The 17,000-nt window shown below is 49.2% G+C and overlaps 8 non-coding genes across 8 annotated transcripts; all 8 read right to left on the reverse strand.

The window, feature by feature from the left end:
• Positions 1 to 1,308: 1,308 nt before the first annotated feature.
• Positions 1,309 to 1,381, reverse strand: trnar-ccu (transfer RNA arginine (anticodon CCU)). The gene has a single exon. It is a non-coding gene; the product is annotated as a tRNA-Arg (tRNA).
• A 1,319-nt stretch (positions 1,382 to 2,700) lies between these two features.
• Positions 2,701 to 2,773, reverse strand: trnar-ccu (transfer RNA arginine (anticodon CCU)). Its single transcript has one exon. It is a non-coding gene; the product is annotated as a tRNA-Arg (tRNA).
• Positions 2,774 to 4,093: 1,320 nt separating this feature from the next.
• On the reverse strand, positions 4,094 to 4,166 carry trnar-ccu (transfer RNA arginine (anticodon CCU)). Its single transcript has one exon. It is a non-coding gene; the product is annotated as a tRNA-Arg (tRNA).
• A 2,713-nt stretch (positions 4,167 to 6,879) lies between these two features.
• trnar-ccu (transfer RNA arginine (anticodon CCU)) lies at positions 6,880 to 6,952 on the reverse strand. The gene has a single exon. It is a non-coding gene; the product is annotated as a tRNA-Arg (tRNA).
• Positions 6,953 to 8,272: 1,320 nt separating this feature from the next.
• On the reverse strand, positions 8,273 to 8,345 carry trnar-ccu (transfer RNA arginine (anticodon CCU)). Its single transcript has one exon. It is a non-coding gene; the product is annotated as a tRNA-Arg (tRNA).
• A 1,320-nt stretch (positions 8,346 to 9,665) lies between these two features.
• trnar-ccu (transfer RNA arginine (anticodon CCU)) lies at positions 9,666 to 9,738 on the reverse strand. Its single transcript has one exon. It is a non-coding gene; the product is annotated as a tRNA-Arg (tRNA).
• A 1,320-nt stretch (positions 9,739 to 11,058) lies between these two features.
• trnar-ccu (transfer RNA arginine (anticodon CCU)) lies at positions 11,059 to 11,131 on the reverse strand. The gene has a single exon. It is a non-coding gene; the product is annotated as a tRNA-Arg (tRNA).
• Positions 11,132 to 12,451: 1,320 nt separating this feature from the next.
• trnar-ccu (transfer RNA arginine (anticodon CCU)) lies at positions 12,452 to 12,524 on the reverse strand. Its single transcript has one exon. It is a non-coding gene; the product is annotated as a tRNA-Arg (tRNA).
• Between the last annotated feature and the right edge of the window lie 4,476 nt (positions 12,525 to 17,000).

Consider the following 17,000-nt stretch of genomic DNA (forward strand, 5'->3'; position numbering starts at 1 on the left):
GGGCGAAAAAGGGCAGCCACTCAAAAAGAGCTAGGCTCGTTCCTCAGCCGTCTCTCATCTCCGCGACAGAAACTTCTTTTGTGTTTGCTCAGCTTGAAACAATTTGCTGGGTGTGCACCAAAGTCAAACGCTTGCAGCGTCCGGCTTTAATGTCAGCACGTCCTCATTCCCGTCACCAATTGCTTACAAGGCATTTTACCCCGACTTAAGTAAGTAGACTTTTCTTTGGAAGCACGTACGCTGCCACTCGTAGCCAGGCGATTTTACACTGGAAAGCACAGCTTTGTACTGAATTTACATAGGCCGCATCATATTGCGGTGGTTAGCAGTGTCAACTCACACCGAGCACGGTCTGGGCTTGAGCCTAGTGGCCGACCGGCAGCCTTTATGTCTGGAGCATGCATGGCCTCTTCGTGCCTGTGAGGCTTTGCACCGGGTGCTCTGGGTTCCTGCCCCAGTCCCTAGACCTAGAGAAGGTCAAGCGAAAACTCTGAATAGCACAGAGGTGTGAATGTGTCTGGGTTACCCCTGACATAGCTCATGGGTACAGAAAATGAACGACTGTACGTGTACAATTCGGGGCACCTGATTAATTACGTTTTATGTCTTGTGCTTAAGAAGAACATGTGGACAAAAGTTAGAAAACCATGAAATCCCTCTGATTTTTCCTGATTCACTGACCAGGATCTTTACTGCCCAAAGAGCTCTGATCTGTGAGTCGTAGACATGGGTAACGCACTGTGACAACAATTGGTAGATGAGGTGGGCCTTATTTCACTCCCATAACGCCTATGTGCCTGTCTGCGTGATACAAAGCACTGACCAATGGCAAACTAGTGACAGAGCACTGAAAATCAGGCCTCCTGATGGACAATTTTCGAGGCCAGCCACCACATTTCTAGTAAGACAGATAGATGACGTTTATTGCCTCTGCTGGGAATTTTGGGAAGAAAAGTGGCTCGAAAGAGCAGCGGACTGTTTCGGCGTCTGGGCTGTGGGCCAAGCGCGCTTCCGGTGCGCCACTCTGCACACCCCACACGGGTCTCGAACCCGCAATCACCGGGTCACGGAAAACGTTGGAGTAAAAGTTGGCAGACTCGGCAGAAGATGGTTTCGATCCATCGACCTCCGGGCCCGGCACACTCCCGCTGCTGACCTCTCACTTTCTGTGGGTCAGGAGCCTGCAATAGCTGTCTTCTGGAAAACGTTGGAGTAAAAAGAGCTCCAGCTAGCAGAGGATGGTTTCGATCCTTCGGCCTCTGGGTTATGGGCCCAGCACGCTCCCGCTGAGCCACTCTGCTGACCTCACACCCCAGATGGGACTCGAACCCACAGTCCCTGGCTTAGGAGGCCAGTGCCTTATCCATTAGGCCACTGGGGCTCTGCCGCCACAGGGTGAAAAAGGGCAGCCACTCAAAAAGAGCTAGGCTCGTTGCTCAGCCGTCTCTCATCTCCGCGACAGAAACTTCTTTTGTGTTTGCTCAGCTTGAAACAATTTGCTGGGTGTGCACCAAAGTCAAACGCTTGCAGCGTCCGGCTTTAATGTCAGCACGTCCTCATTCCCGTCACAAATTGCTTACAAGGCATTTTACCCAGACTTAAGTAAGTAGACTTTTCTTTGGAAGCACGTACGCTGCCACTCGTAGCCAGGCGATTTTACACTGGAAAGCACAGGTTGTACTGAATTTACATAGGCCGCATCATATTGCGGTGGTTAGCAGTGTCAACTCACACCGAGCAGGGTCTGGGCTTGAGCCTAGTGGCCGACCGGCAGCCTTTATGTCTGGAGCATGCATGTCCTCTTCGTGCCTGTGAGGCTTTGCACCGGGTGCTCTGGGTTCCTGCCCCAGTCCCTAGACCTAGAGAAGGTCAAGCGAAAACTCTGAATAGCACAGAGGTGTGAATGTGTCTGGGTTACCCCTGACATAGCTCATGGGTACAGAAAATGAACGACTGTACGTGTACAATTCGGGGCACCTGATTAATTACGTTTTATGTCTTGTGCTTAAGAAGAACATGTGGACAAAAGTTAGAAAACCATGAAATCCCTCTGATTTTTCCTGATTCACTGACCAGGATCTTTACTGCCCAAAGAGCTCTGATCTGTGAGTCGTAGACATGGGTAACGTACTGTGACAACAATTGGTAGATGAGGTGGGCCTTATTTCACTCCCATAACGCCTATGTGCCTGTCTGCGTGATACAAAGCACTGACCAATGGCAAACTAGTGACAGAGCACTGAAAATCAGGCCTCCTGATGGACAATTTTCGAGGCCAGCCACCACATTTCTAGTAAGACAGATAGATGACGTTTATTGCCTCTGCTGGGAATTTTGGGAAGAAAAGTGGCTCGAAAGAGCAGCGGACTGTTTCGGCGTCTGGGCTGTGGGCCAAGCGCGCTTCCGGTGCGCCACTCTGCACACCCCACAGGGGTCTCGAACCCGCAATCACCGGGTCACGGAAAACGTTGGAGTAAAAGTTGGCAGACTCGACAGAAGATGGTTTCGATCCATCGACCTCCGGGCCCGGCACGCTCCCGCTGCTGACCTCTCACTTTCTGTGGGTCTGGAACCTGCAATAGCTGTCTTCTGGAAAACGTTGGAGTAAAAAGAGCTCCAGCTAGCAGAGGATGGTTTCGATCCATCGGCCTCTGGGTTATGGGCCCAGCACGCTCCCGCTGAGCCACTCTGCTGTCCTCACACCCCAGATGGGACTCGAACCCACAGTCCCTGGCTTAGGAGGCCAGTGCCTTATCCATTAGGCCACTGGGGCTCTGCCGCGACAGGGCGAAAAAGGGCAGCCACTCAAAAAGAGCTAGGCTCGTTCCTCAGCCGTCTCTCATCTCCGCGACAGAAACTTCTTTTGTGTTTGCTCAGCTTGAAACAATTTTCTGGGTGTGCACCAAAGTCAAACGCTTGCAGCGTCCGGCTTTAATGTCAGCACGTCCTCATTCCCGTCACCAATTGCTTACAAGGCATTTTACCCCGACTTAAGTAAGTAGACTTTTCTTTGGAAGCACGTACGCTGCCACTCGTAGCCAGGCGATTTTACACTGGAAAGCACAGCTTTGTACTGAATTTACATAGGCCGCATCATATTGCGGTGGTTAGCAGTGTCAACTCACACCGAGCAGGGTCTGGGCTTGAGCCTAGTGGCCGACCGGCAGCCTTTATGTCTGGAGCATGCATGTCCTCTTCGTGCCTGTGAGGCTTTGCACCGGGTGCTCTGGGTTCCTTCCCCAGTCCCTAGACCTAGAGAAGGTCAAGCGAAAACTCTGAATAGCCCAGAGGTGTGAATGTGTCTGGGTTACCCCTGACATAGCTCATGGGTACAGAAAATGAACGACTGTACGTGTACAATTCGGGGCACTTGATTAATTACGTTTTATGTCTTGTGCTTAAGAAGAACATGTGGACAAAAGTTAGAAAACCATGAAATCCCTCTGATTTTTCCTGATTCACTGACCAGGATCTTTACTGCCCAAAGAGCTCTGATCTGTGAGTCGTAGACATGGGTAACGTACTGTGACAACAATTGGTAGATGAGGTGGGCCTTATTTCACTCCCATAATGCCTATGTGCCTGTCTGCGTGATACAAAGCACTGACCAATGGCAAACTAGTGACAGAGCACTGAAAATCAGGCCTCCTGATGGACAATTTTCGAGGCCAGCCACCACATTTCTAGTAAGACAGATAGATGACGTTTATTGCCTCTGCTGGGAATTTTGGGAAGAAAAGTGGCTCGAAAGAGAAGCGGACTGTTTCGGCGTCTGGGCTGTGGGCCAAGCGCGCTTCCGGTGCGCCACTCTGCACACCCCACAGGGGTCTCGAACCCGCAATCACCGGGTCACGGAAAATGTTGGAGTAAAAGTTGGCAGACTCGACAGAAGATGGTTTCGATCCATCGACCTCCGGGCCCGGCACGCTCCCGCTGCTGACCTCTCACTTTCTGTGGGTCTGGAACCTGCAATAGCTGTCTTCTGGAAAACGTTGGAGTAAAAAGAGCTCCAGCTAGCAGAGGATGGTTTCGATCCATCGGCCTCTGGGTTATGGGCCCAGCACGCTCCCGCTGAGCCACTCTGCTGACCTCACACCCCAGATGGGACTCGAACCCACAGTCCCTGGCTTAGGAGGCCAGTGCCTTATCCATTAGGCCACTGGGGCTCTGCCGCGACAGGGCGAAAAAGGGCAGCCACTCAAAAAGAGCTAGGCTCGTTCCTCAGCCGTCTCTCATCTCCGCGACAGAAACTTCTTTTGTGTTTGCTCAGCTTGAAACAATTTGCTGGGTGTGCACCAAAGTCAAACGCTTGCAGCGTCCGGCTTTAATGTCAGCACGTCCTCATTCCCATCACCAATTGCTTACAAGGCATTTTACCCCGACTTAAGTAAGTAGACTTTTCTTTGGAAGCACGTACGCTGCCACTCGTAGCCAGGCGATTTTACACTGGAAAGCACAGCTTTGTACTGAATTTACATAGGCCGCATCATATTGCGGTGGTTAGCAGTGTCAACTCACACCGAGCAGGGTCTGGGCTTGAGCCTAGTGGCCGACCGGCAGCCTTTATGTCTGGAGCATGCATGTCCTCTTCGTGCCTGTGAGGCTTTGCACCGGGTGCTCTGGGTTCCTTCCCCACTCCCTAGACCTAGAGAAGGTCAAGCGAAAACTCTGAATAGCCCAGAGGTGTGAATGTGTCTGGGTTACCCCTGACATAGCTCATGGGTACAGAAAATGAACGACTGTACGTGTACAATTCGGGGCACCTGATTAATTACGTTTTATGTCTTGTGCTTAAGAAGAACATGTGGACAAAAGTTAGAAAACCATGAAATCCCTCTGATTTTTCCTGATTCACTGACCAGGATCTTTACTGCCCAAAGAGCTCTGATCTGTGAGTCGTAGACATGGGTAACGTACTGTGACAACAATTGGTAGATGAGGTGGGCCTTATTTCACTCCCATAACGCCTATGTGCCTGTCTGCGTGATACAAAGCACTGACCAATGGCAAACTAGTGACAGAGCACTGAAAATCAGGCCTCCTGATGGACAATTTTCGAGGCCAGCCACCACATTTCTAGTAAGACAGATAGATGACGTTTATTGCCTCTGCTGGGAATTTTGGGAAGAAAAGTGGCTCGCAAGAGCAGCGGACTGTTTCGGCGTCTGGGCTGTGGGCCAAGCGCGCTTCCGGTGTGCCACTCTGCACACCCCACACGGGTCTCGAACCCGCAATCACCGGGTCACGGAAAACGTTGGAGTAAAAGTTGGCAGACTCGGCAGAAGATGGTGTCGATCCATCGACCTCCGGGCCCGGCACGCTCCCGCTGCTGACCTCTCACTTTCTGTGGGTCTGGAGCCTGCAATAGCTGTCTTCTGGAAAACGTTGGAGTAAAACGAGCTCCAGCTAGCAGAGGATGGTTTCAATCCATCGGCCTCTGGGTTATGGGCCCAGCACGCTCCCACTTCGCCACTCTGCTGACCTCACACCCCAGATGGGGCTCAAACCCACAGTCCCGGGCTTAGGAGGGCAGTACCTTATCCATTAGGCCACTGGGGCTCTGCCGCGACAGGGCGAAAAAGGGCAGCCACTCAAAAAGAGCTAGGCTCGTTGCTCAGCCGTCTCTCATCTCCGCGACAGAAACTTCTTTTGTGTTTGCTCAGCTTGAAACAATTTGCTGGGTGTGCACCAAAGTCAAACGCTTGCAGCGTCCGGCTTTAATGTCAGCACGTCCTCATTCCCGTCACAAATTGCTTACAAGGCATTTTACCCAGACTTAAGTAAGTAGACTTTTCTTTGGAAGCACGTACGCTGCCACTCGTAGCCAGGCGATTTTACACTGGAAAGCACAGCTTTGTACTGAATTTACATAGGCCGCATCATATTGCGGTGGTTAGCAGTGTCAACTCACACCGAGCAGGGTCTGGGCTTGAGCCTAGTGGCCGACCGGCAGCCTTTATGTCTGGAGCATGCATGTCCTCTTCGTGCCTGTGAGGCTTTGCACCGGGTGCTCTGGGTTCCTGCCCCAGTCCCTAGACCTAGAGAAGGTCAAGCGAAAACTCTGAATAGCACAGAGGTGTGAATGTGTCTGGGTTACCCCTGACATAGCTCATGGGTACAGAAAATGAACGACTGTACGTGTACAATTCGGGGCACTTGATTAATTACGTTTTATGTCTTGTGCTTAAGAAGAACATGTGGACAAAAGTTAGAAAACCATGAAATCCCTCTGATTTTTCCTGATTCACTGACCAGGATCTTTACTGCCCAAAGAGCTCTGATCTGTGAGTCGTAGACATGGGTAACGTACTGTGACAACAATTGGTAGATGAGGTGGGCCTTATTTCACTCCCATAACGCCTATGTGCCTGTCTGCGTGATACAAAGCACTGACCAATGGCAAACTAGTGACAGAGCACTGAAAATCAGGCCTCCTGATGGACAATTTTCGAGGCCAGCCACCACATTTCTAGTAAGACAGATAGATGACGTTTATTGCCTCTGCTGGGAATTTTGGGAAGAAAAGTGGCTCGAAAGAGCAGCGGACTGTTTCGGCGTCTGGGCTGTGGGCCAAGCGCGCTTCCGGTGCGCCACTCTGCACACCCCACACGGGTCTCGAACCCGCAATCACCGGGTCACGGAAAACGTTGGAGTAAAAGTTGGCAGACTCGGCAGAAGATGGTTTCGATCCATCGACCTCCGGGCCCGGCACGCTCCCGCTGCTGACCTCTCACTTTCTGTGGGTCTGGAGCCTGCAATAGCTGTCTTCTGGAAAATGTTGGAGTAAAAAGAGCTCCAGCTAGCAGAGGATGGTTTCGATCCATCAGCCTCTGGGTTATGGGCCCAGCACGCTCCCGCTGCGCCACTCTGCTGACCTCACACCCCAGATGGGACTCCAACCCACAGTCCCTGGCTTAGGAGGCCAGTACCTTATCCATTAGGCCACTGGGGCTCTGCCGCCACAGGGCGAAAAAGGGCAGCCACTCAAAAAGAGCTATGCTCGTTGCTCAGCCGTCTCTCATCTCCGCGACAGAAACTTCTTTTGTGTTTGCTCAGCTTGAAACAATTTGCTGGGTGTGCACCAAAGTCAAACGCTTGCAGCGTCCGGCTTTAATGTCAGCACGTCCTCATTCCCGTCACAAATTGCTTACAAGGCATTTTACCCAGACTTAAGTAAGTAGACTTTTCTTTGGAAGCACGTACGCTGCCACTCGTAGCCAGGCGATTTTACACTGGAAAGCACAGCTTTGTACTGAATTTACATAGGCCGCATCATATGGCGGTGGTTAGCAGTGTCAACTCACACCGAGCAGGGTCTGGGCTTGAGCCTAGTGGCCGACAGGCAGCCTTTATGTCTGGAGCATGCATGTCCTCTTCGTGCCTGTGAGGCTTTGCACCGGGTGCTCTGGGTTCCTGCCCCAGTCCCTAGACCTAGAGAAGGTCAAGCGAAAACTCTGAATAGCACAGAGGTGTGAATGTGTCTGGGTTACCCCTGACATAGCTCATGGGTACAGAAAATGAACGACTGTACGTGTACAATTCGGGGCACCTGATTAATTACGTTTTATGTCTTGTGCTTAAGAAGAACATGTGGACAAAAGTTAGAAAACCATGAAATCCCTCTGATTTTTCCTGATTCACTGACCAGGATCTTTACTGCCCAAAGAGCTCTGATCTGTGAGTCGTAGACATGGGTAACGTACTGTGACAACAATTGGTAGATGAGGTGGGCCTTATTTCACTCCCATAACGCCTATGTGCCTGTCTGCGTGATACAAAGCACTGACCAATGGCAAACTAGTGACAGAGCACTGAAAATCAGGCCTCCTGATGGACAATTTTCGAGGCCAGCCACCACATTTCTAGTAAGACAGATAGATGACGTTTATTGCCTCTGCTGGGAATTTTGGGAAGAAAAGTGGCTCGAAAGAGCAGCGGACTGTTTCGGCGTCTGGGCTGTGGGCCAAGCGCGCTTCCGGTGCGCCACTCTGCACACCCCACACGGGTCTCGAACCCGCAATCACCGGGTCACGGAAAACGTTGGAGTAAAAGTTGGCAGACTCGGCAGAAGATGGTTTCGATCCATCGACCTCCGGGCCCGGCACGCTCCCGCTGCTGACCTCTCACTTTCTGTGGGTCTGGAACCTGCAATAGCTGTCTTCTGGAAAACGTTGGAGTAAAAAGAGCTTCAGCTAGCAGAGGATGGTTTCGATCCATCGGCCTCTGGGTTATGGGCCCAGCACGCTCCCGCTGCGCCACTCTGCTGACCTCACACCCCAGATGGGACTCGAACCCACAGTCCCTGGCTTAGGAGGCCAGTGCCTTATCCATTAGGCCACTGGGGCTCTGCCGCGACAGGGCGAAAAAGGGCAGCCACTCAAAAAGAGCTAGGCTCGTTGCTCAGCCGTCTCTTATCTCCGCGACAGAAACTTCTTTTGTGTTTGCTCAGCTTGAAACAATTTGCTGGGTGTGCACCAAAGTCAAACGCTTGCAGCGTCCGGCTTTAATGTCAGCACGTCCTCATTCCCGTCACAAATTGCTTACAAGGCATTTTACCCAGACTTAAGTAAGTAGACTTTTCTTTGGAAGCACGTACGCTGCCACTTGTAGCCAGGCGATTTTACACTGGAAAGCACAGCTTTGTACTGAATTTACATAGGCCGCATCATATGGCGGTGGTTAGCAGTGTCAACTCACACCGAGCAGGGTCTGGGCTTGAGCCTAGTGGCCGACCGGCAGCCTTTATGTCTGGAGCATGCATGTCCTCTTCGTGCCTGTGAGGCTTTGCACCGGGTGCTCTGGGTTCCTGCCCCAGTCCCTAGACCTAGAGAAGGTCAAGCGAAAACTCTGAATAGCCCAGAGGTGTGAATGTGTCTGGGTTACCCCTGACATAGCTCATGGGTACAGAAAATGAACGACTGTACGTGTACAATTCGGGGCACCTGATTAATTACGTTTTATGTCTTGTGCTTAAGAAGAACATGTGGACAAAAGTTAGAAAACCATGAAATCCCTCTGATTTTTCCTGATTCACTGACCAGGATCTTTACTGCCCAAAGAGCTCTGATCTGTGAGTCGTAGACATGGGTAACGTACTGTGACAACAATTGGTAGATGAGGTGGGCCTTATTTCACTCCCATAACGCCTATGTGCCTGTCTGCGTGATACAAAGCACTGACCAATGGCAAACTAGTGACAGAGCACTGAAAATCAGGCCTCCTGATGGACAATTTTCGAGGCCAGCCACCACATTTCTAGTAAGACAGATAGATGACGTTTATTGCCTCTGCTGGGAATTTTGGGAAGAAAAGTGGCTCGAAAGAGCAGCGGACTGTTTCGGCGTCTGGGCTGTGGGCCAAGCGCGCTTCCGGTGCGCCACTCTGCACACCCCACACGGGTCTCGAACCCGCAATCACCGGGTCACGGAAAACGTTGGAGTAAAAGTTGGCAGACTCGGCAGAAGATGGTTTCGATCCATCGACCTCCGGGCCCGGCACGCTCCCGCTGCTGACCTCTCACTTTCTGTGGGTCTGGAGCCTGCAATAGCTGTCTTCTGGAAAACGTTGGAGTAAAAAGAGCTCCAGCTAGCAGAGGATGGTTTCGATCCATCGGCCTCTGGGTTATGGGCCCAGCACGCTCCCGCTGCGCCACTCTGCTGACCTCACACCCCAGATGGGACTCGAACCCACAGTCCCTGGCTTAGGAGGCCAGTGCCTTATCCATTAGGCCACTGGGGCTCTGCCGCGACAGGGCGAAAAAGGGCAGCCACTCAAAAAGAGCTAGGCTCGTTGCTCAGCCGTCTCTCATCTCCGGGACAGAAACTTCTTTTGTGTTTGCTCAGCTTGAAACAATTTGCTGGGTGTGCACCAAAGTCAAACGCTTGCAGCGTCCGGCTTTAATGTCAGCACGTCCTCATTCCCGTCACAAATTGCTTACAAGGCATTTTACCCAGACTTAAGTAAGTAGACTTTTCTTTGGAAGCACGTACGCTGCCACTCGTAGCCAGGCGATTTTACACTGGAAAGCACAGCTTTGTACTGAATTTACATAGGCCGCATCATATGGCGGTGGTTAGCAGTGTCAACTCACACCGAGCAGGGTCTGGGCTTGAGCCTAGTGGCCGACCGGCAGCCTTTATGTCTGGAGCATGCATGTCCTCTTCGTGCCTGTGAGGCTTTGCACCGGGTGCTCTGGGTTCCTGCCCCAGTCCCTAGACCTAGAGAAGGTCAAGCGAAAACTCTGAATAGCCCAGAGGTGTGAATGTGTCTGGGTTACCCCTGACATAGCTCATGGGTACAGAAAATGAACGACTGTACGTGTACAATTCGGGGCACCTGATTAATTACGTTTTATGTCTTGTGCTTAAGAAGAACATGTGGACAAAAGTTAGAAAACCATGAAATCCCTCTGATTTTTCCTGATTCACTGACCAGGATCTTTACTGCCCAAAGAGCTCTGATCTGTGAGTCATAGACATGGGTAACGTACTGTGACAACAACTGGTAGATGAGGTGGGCCTTATTTCACTCCCATAACGCCTATGTGCCTGTCTGCGTGATACAAAGCACTGACCAATGGCAAACTAGTGACAGAGCACTGAAAATCAGGCCTCCTGATGGACAATTTTCGAGGCCAGCCACCACATTTCTAGTAAGACAGATAGATGACGTTTATTGCCTCTGCTGGGAATTTTGGGAAGAAAAGTGGCTCGAAAGAGCAGCGGACTGTTTCGGCGTCTGGGCTGTGGGCCAAGCGCGCTTCCGGTGCGCCACTCTGCACACCCCACACGGGTCTCGAACCCGCAATCACCGGGTCACGGAAAACGTTGGAGTAAAAGTTGGCAGACTCGGCAGAAGATGGTTTCGATCCATCGACCTCCGGGCCCGGCACGCTCCCGCTGCTGACCTCTCACTTTCTGTGGGTCTGGAGCCTGCAATAGCTGTCTTCTGGAAAACGTTGGAGTAAAAAGAGCTCCAGCTAGCAGAGGATGGTTTCGATCAATCGGCCTCTGGGTTATGGGCCCAGCACGCTCCCGCTGCGCCACTCTGCTGACCTCACACCCCAGATGGGACTCGAACCCACAGTCCCTGGCTTAGGAGGCCAGTGCCTTATCCATTAGGCCACTGGGGCTCTGCCGCGACAGGGCGAAAAAGGGCAGCCACTCAAAAAGAGCTAGGCTCGTTGCTCAGCCGTCTCTCATCTCCGCGACAGAAACTTCTTTTGTGTTTGCTCAGCTTGAAACAATTTGCTGCGTGTGCACCAAAGTCAAACGCTTGCAGCGTCCGGCTTTAATGTCAGCACGTCCTCATTCCCGTCACAAATTGCTTACAAGGCATTTTACCCCGACTTAAGTAAGTAGACTTTTCTTTGGAAGCACGTACGCTGCCACTCGTAGCCAGGCGATTTTACACTGGAAAGCACAGCTTTGTACTGAATTTACATAGGCCGCATCATATGGCGGTGGTTAGCAGTGTCAACTCACACCGAGCAGGGTCTGGGCTTGAGCCTAGTGGCCGACCGGCAGCCTTTATGTCTGGAGCATGCATGTCCTCTTCGTGCCTGTGAGGCTTTGCACCGGGTGCTCTGGGTTCCTGCCCCAGTCCCTAGACCTAGAGAAGGTCAAGCGAAAACTCTGAATAGCCCAGAGGTGTGAATGTGTCTGGGTTACCCCTGACATAGCTCATGGGTACAGAAAATGAACGACTGTACGTGTACAATTCGGGGCACCTGATTAATTACGTGTTATGTCTTGTGCTTAAGAAGAACATGTGGACAAAAGTTAGAAAACCATGAAATCCCTCTGATTTTTCCTGATTCACTGACCAGGATCTTTACTGCCCAAAGAGCTCTGATCTGTGAGTCGTAGACATGGGTAACGTACTGTGACAACAATTGGTAGATGAGGTGGGCCTTATTTCACTCCCATAACGCCTATGTGCCTGTCTGCGTGATACAAAGCACTGACCAATGGCAAACTAGTGACAGAGCACTGAAAATCAGGCCTCCTGATGGACAATTTTCGAGGCCAGCCACCACATTTCTAGTAAGACAGATAGATGACGTTTATTGCCTCTGCTGGGAATTTTGGGAAGAAAAGTGGCTCGAAAGAGCAGCGGACTGTTTCGGCGTCTGGGCTGTGGGCCAAGCGCGCTTCCGGTGCGCCACTCTGCACACCCCACACGGGTCTCGAACCCGCAATCACCGGGTCACGGAAAACGTTGGAGTAAAAGTTGGCAGACTCGGCAGAAGATGGTTTCGATCCATCGACCTCCGGGCCCGGCACGCTCCCGCTGCTGACCTCTCACTTTCTGTGGGTCTGGAGCCTGCAATAGCTGTCTTCTGGAAAACGTTGGAGTAAAAAGAGCTCCAGCTAGCAGAGGATGGTCTCGATCCATCGGCCTCTGGGTTATGGGCCCAGCACGCTCCCGCTGCGCCACTCTGCTGACCTCACACCCCAGATGGGACTCGAACCCACAGTCCCTGGCTTAGGAGGCCAGTGCCTTATCCATTAGGCCACTGGGGCTCTGCCGCGACAGGGCGAAAAAGGGCAGCCACTCAAAAAGAGCTAGGTTCGTTCCTCAGCCGTCTCTCACCTCTGCGACAGAAACTTCTTTTGTGTTTGCTCAGCTTGAAACAATTTGCTGGGTGTGCACCAAAGTCAAACGCTTGCAGCGTCCGGCTTTAATGTCAGCACGTCCTCATTCCCGTCACAAATTGCTTACAAGGCATTTTACCCCGACTTAAGTAAGTAGACTTTTCTTTGGAAGCACGTACGCTGCCACTCGTAGCCAGGCGATTTTACACTGGAAAGCACAGCTTTGTACTGAATTTACATACGCCGCATCATATTGCGGTGGTTAGCAGTGTCAACTCACACCGAGCAGGGTCTGGGCTTGAGCCTAGTGGCCGACCGGCAGCCTTTATGTCTGGAGCATGCATGTCCTCTTCGTGCCTGTGAGGCTTTGCACCGGGTGCTCTGGGTTCCTGCCCCAGTCCCTAGAGCTAGAGAAGGTCAAGCGAAAACTCTGAATAGCCCAGAGGTGTGAATGTGTCTGGGTTACCCCTGAGATCTCTCTTGGGTACAGAAAATGCATGACTAAATATGTACAATTCAGGGCACTTTATAAATTACATTTTATGTCTTCCTTTGGAGATTTTCTGTCCACATCCAACTGTGAGGAGACCTTGGGGTAGACCCAGAATTTACTGGAGAAATTATATACCTCATCTGGCCTGGCAGTACCTTGGTATCTCCCAGGATGCACTGGAAAGCATTGCTGGGCTGAGGGACACCTGGAATACCTTGCTTAGCCTGCTGCCACCATCACCCGATGGATGGAGAAATTTTTTTTTTTTTGCCGAATAAATTTATTTAAAGTCGGCACGGTGGTGTAGTGGTTAGCGCTGTCGCCTCACAGCAAGAAGGTCCGGGTTCGAGCCCCGTGGCCGGCGAGGGCCTTTCTGTGTGGAGTTTCCATGTTCTCCCCGTGTCCGCGTGGGTTTTCTCCGGGTGCTCCGGTTTCCCCCACAGTCAAAAGACATGCAGGTTAGTTTAACTGGTGACTCTAAATTGACCGTGAGTGTGAATAGTTGTCTGTGTCTATGTGTCAGCCCTGTGATGACCTGGCGACTTGTCCAGGGTGTACCCCGCCTCTCGCCCGTAGTCAGCTGGGATAGGCTCCAGCTTGCCTGCGACCCTGTAGAACAGGATAAAGCAGCTAGAGATAATGAGATGAGATGAGAGATCCCTAATATTTGCAAGGGATGCCAATAATCGTGGAGGACACTGTATGTACAGAACTAATGGTATTTAAACGGTTAAATGAGTTAATTCATATCAAATGGGGGCACATTGAAAACCCTAAATTCCCACTGTTGGAGCCAAGATGTAATTTGTCCGCTTGTTCCTGCTTAGTATTGAGCTGGTAGAGTGGCCTAGTGGGATAAGTGTCATAATCTTTTAGCAGTGTATGCCTCAGTACATCGCCACCCATGCATATGGAGACAGAAATGACAGTAAAGCTCGCCAAGAGGGAATACAATTCCACTCAGACACAAATTCCTGTCCCAAATGGATTATTTCAGCCTCACTGATCACATATTTGCTCGGTTTCCAACGATTCATCTTACTATTAATAATGTCAAGGAATTTTTAGGCTTTCCAAATAAGATCATGATAAATCGGAGCACGGGCCAGGCCAGCACTGCTTATATCGGGCCCAAAAGTTCTGTCAGGCCTGATAAATCGGATTCCTGAAATAGTTTGTAAAGTGCTGAATTGATGTGGTGGGGTCAGCAAAGGGGGCGAATTAATGTCATGAAATGGGCTTTGCTACCTGAGCTCTGATGAAAGCTGGGGGAAAGTCTTTCATATAAATCGTCTGTGTGGGGAGATGGAATAAATGGGAAGAGGGGGAGACACAGGGAGAGATAATGGTCACTGAGGCATGGGGGAGAGAGAGAAAGAGAGAGAGAGAGACTTCAGTTGTGACCATGAGCTGATCATTCATAATAGCAGTGCTGAGGCCAGCCTGTAAGGAAGAAAAATGAAAACTATTAAAAGGCCCTGTGTGCAATGTTGAGTTTGGTGTGTCAGCGATTATTATCCAGGAACACTGCTCAGATCCCAAGACAGAAAAAGAGAACAGAAAACTGAGAAAGAGCATCTAAATAGACAGAAAGTACTGCAGGTAAATGCTTAGTTTAGCATGACTGTATGATGAAACATTATGATTGACATTTACCAATAAAATATGTGAGAACTTTATAGACATTGTAGAAAGAGTCAACAAACCATTTATAGACTGTTAACAACCTGTCAGGTGACCATCAGTAACCAGCCTATGAAGTAATTTATTGCTTACTATTCTAGTATTCTTGTACAAAATGAGAATTTGTTAAAGGAATCTAAAAAGTTCAAGTTGGAGACCAAAGTTACCTTTTAATTCTGAACCATTAGTAATTAGTTCATCGCTTTGAATAAGAAAGTCAGAAGTGGCATACACACACACACACACACACACATTCACTATATATATATATATATATATATATATATATATATATATATATATATATATATATATATATATATATGTGTGTGTGTGTTTCATATAAATATACTGTATATCTGGTTGAGACTACCCCATGCATGTTCTGGCTGCTGCTTCTCACCAGAGCCTTGCATATTTTTTCCTTTTGTTTTTCTTTTTTGTGTTTGTGTAGTTTGATGTTTGTTTTCTGTTTGAGTGTTTTGTCTGTCACTTGTGGCGTAGATCTGGACCCAGTTTTGTCATCAGTTTCCTTCAGACCTTGGTGTGGAGTGGGTGATGCCTGTGCTCCTCACTATGGACTGCAATGAGCTCATTGCTCTTTTTAACATCATGGTTGTCCAGTGCTTTGTGCAGCGGTACTTTTGTGCTTGGTGCGGTGTTCCGAATGATATTGCCCAGTGGTGTCATGTTGACTGTGCAGGAGGTTTGGGATGTACCAGTGTTCTGTGTGGTGGTGCTTCTGTGCTCACTTTGTGGATCCATGGTGCGGTGTTCCGAGCGATGTTGCCCAGCAGTGTCGTGGAGGTTGTGCAGGCAATGTGGGATTTATCTTCATACACTTGGTGCAACTATGGTAGCTATGCCATTGGAATTACATCCTGACCCTCTCTTGGTGGACTCTGTCTTTCTTATTTTTTCCTTAATTGTGCACGATATAAATTGAACTGATTATATATATGGGCAATTCCATGTAAATGTCAATCTCACCATGCAAAAATAAAGCAACATGTAATGCATCAAAACCACTCCCAGAGATATCACCTAGGCCTGTATTTTACAGATGTGAATAAGTTGAACCAATTTGTAACCAACCTAATATGTCACTGTCAGTCTTTCTTTCTTATAATGTAAAACCCAAGCTAAAATCAACTTTGATCATGTACAATTCTATATTATTGCCACAAGCCACAGAAATGTATGCTAAAATCCACAAAACAGCAAAACAATAGCCATCCTAAATATTATTTAAGAACTTTGATAGTTTTAGCTGATATTTAGAGAGTTTTTCAAAGGGTTATGGTGGTTAAATTGCTGATTTTCTAAACATATGCCATGTCTATTTCAGACAGAGGTGGAAAGAGTACTAAAATATTATACTCAAGTACAAGTACTGTTACTCTGATGAAATTTTACTTAAGTACAAGTAAAGTTACCAGACAAAAAATCTACTCAAGTAAAAGTAAAAAGTAGATCATTTAAAATGTACTTTGAGTAAAAGTAAAACGTTACTTTTAACAATGGGTGTTTTCTGCCTCCATTGTGTTGTGCAAAAATGAAAAAGAAGAGGAAACAAGGATATATGTACATCTCAACCCAGATGTTTTATTTAAAGGAAGTGTATCAAATTGAATGCTTAGGATAATGCTGCATTAAAACTGAGACAAACAAAAAAGGTCAATACACACAGTCATGTCGTTTACATCGCCCTGACCACACACAAAGCATTGTACACGAAATATGAAAGTGAAATGTTGCACCGAAATCTCGTAGCTTGCCTGTGTGCACTGTGTGTTATTGAACAATTCAATTCAAACATTATTTGTTTTGCTTAGTATTCCTTTCTGGCCTGTTGGATGTAGAATGGTAGGAGGACTGATCACGTCAGGTGGGCGAGCTAACTTGCTTGCATGATTAGCCAACCGAATAACAGACTAGTTACCGTTATGTTACAGTACCAACAGGTTGCTACTTCAACATTAGCAATGCCATCCACTATTTTTGGAATATAACCAGCCTATTGTCGGTTTTACTATGGAAAGGAAACATTATGATCAGGGGCGCAGATACGTTTTTTAAACTGGGGGGGACAAAAAACTGGGGGGGACAAAGCTGCCGGCAAACCAACCCCAACCCCGATATGCCTGTCAAACTTGTTGTGGGTAACCATAGCAACCAAGCTCGAGCTCGAAACCTGTGCAGTCTGCGCAGCTCAACCAACCAAATAT

This window comes from Neoarius graeffei, chromosome 5 (assembly GCF_027579695.1).
Source record: "Neoarius graeffei isolate fNeoGra1 chromosome 5, fNeoGra1.pri, whole genome shotgun sequence".
NCBI classification, from domain to species: domain Eukaryota; kingdom Metazoa; phylum Chordata; class Actinopteri; order Siluriformes; family Ariidae; genus Neoarius; species Neoarius graeffei.